We start from the raw sequence: 1,964 nt of genomic DNA on the forward strand, positions 1-1,964 counted from the left end.
CACAAGCCTGCCCCCTGGGTCATCAGCACACAGCCCTTCTCCATCTCTGGATCTAAAGTCCCCAACTGCTCTATCTTTCCACATCATCGTCTCTGCCTTCCTCTCAGGCATCACTGTTTCTCTGGGTAGGGTCCTGCTTTCCACTCTTCTCCCTTGATGGTCCCAGGGACCACCACTCCTAGACTGCAAAGTCAACCATTCCCCTTCTTTTGCTACAAAACGTCTACCTTTAGAAATGTAATCATTTTAATGGAGAAACTCAGATTTCCCAAGTAATGTCTATTAGATCAGCAAAGCTTCAGATTTTGAAGAAAATAATTTAGACTTCTGACTTAAAGAAGCAGAAGGGACTAAAACGAGTAATTCAGGGGGAAAAAAAAACAAGAGAGAGCGACTGAGTGGTTAAAAGGGGGAAAAATAATGTGTATGTATTGAGGGTGGAGTGGTAGTCTAGAGTTGTAGAGGCAGAGCTAGGTACCAAGTTCTGAAAGGCAAAGGTATATATTGTATGAAAGATGTGAACGGTAGCAGTGCCTTTAACAAAGTGTTGAAGTAATAGGTTCATGACCTGAAAAGCGTTGAAATGACACATTATCTCAAAGTTTTTAAAAATCAGCTTTCTAAATTCCACTATATAAATGCTTCTCTCTTATCTGTAGTGATGAGAGGCAAGACAAGAATGGCAGGAAAAGATGACAACTAGAGGTAATGACAACTGAAACATGTCTTGCATGCTGTCATGCCTTTGGACCAAGTTCCTCACATGTACATTACCTCAGAGCATCTCTGTGAGACAGACATGGAAAAAATGCCTTGGAAATTCTATTCCTACTTACTGTAAAGCAAAATTTGAAGTAAGGTGGATCCTGATGTGTTCAACAGAAAAAAAAAAAAGGTAAAAATAAATATCAAGGAGCTCTGGTAGCATAGTGGTTACAAATCAGGCTGCTAATCTCACAGTCAGCAGTTCGAAACTACCAGCTGTTCCATGAGAGAAAGATGAGGCTTTCTGCTCCCATAAAGATTTACAGCCTCGGAAACCCTGTACAGGGTCCCTGTGAGTCAGAACCGACTCCATGGCACATAACCATCACAATCTAACAAATGTAGCCCAGACAATGGAAAAGGCAGAGCTTAGTTGCTTCCCTGTAAACTTGCACTATACGCAAGGTAGAGAGCTGGGTAAAGAGAAGAGTGAACTCTCTAGAAATGAGTGATTATGGAAAGATTCAAGGGAAGAAAGCAGATAGAGAAGTGGGTTATCTGTGGCTCCAGATTTGTGGAAGCAGCAAGTCATGAAAGGGAATCTAAAGTGGCATGCCCACTGGGCAAGCTACAAATAAATACTAAAGTCAGCTGAAGGATCTTCTGGGTTTTAAGTAAGCCCAAATTACCTTGGCCAAAAGCATTTTGTACCTATATTGTAAAACTACACCTCACTTCTGCTACTTGGAACAAACCTGGGCCCAATAGTTGGGGAGCTTGCAGAGGCAGCAAGCCAGCCTGGATCTCAACTCAGACATTTATGCTGAGCCAAGAATGCAGTGCGTCTGTAGGTTCTCCAGTTCTCACAGTGAGATAGAAAAATTGACCAGGTTATGGTTTCCCTGACTGCTATATATGCTGCTGCTTGCTTGAAACCAGTCCGTTTTAAGCCTCTTGCTCACCTGTATGTGCTCATCCTTTTAGAATGTTTCTGAAATGTGTAGATAGCATGAAACGAGCTTCCTGCTTTCCTCTGTAGCCCAGGGGAGCACGTAACCTGGACCATCTGAGCAAAAGGAGAAGAATTGAAGAAAGTATGAACATTTATTGCATATTGACTATGGTTAGGCACTTTCCTCTTCTCTTCTATGTTAATCTCCACAAAAATCATTGTGGCAAATTTGAATCTGTCTGGTAGAAAGACTTGGAATTTCTCAGGATAAAGAAGGAATGGATGGAACCTGCCTGCTTATTTTCTC

This window comes from Chrysochloris asiatica, unplaced genomic scaffold (genome assembly GCF_000296735.1).
Source record: "Chrysochloris asiatica unplaced genomic scaffold, ChrAsi1.0 scaffold00207, whole genome shotgun sequence".
Lineage (NCBI taxonomy): Eukaryota > Metazoa > Chordata > Mammalia > Afrosoricida > Chrysochloridae > Chrysochloris > Chrysochloris asiatica.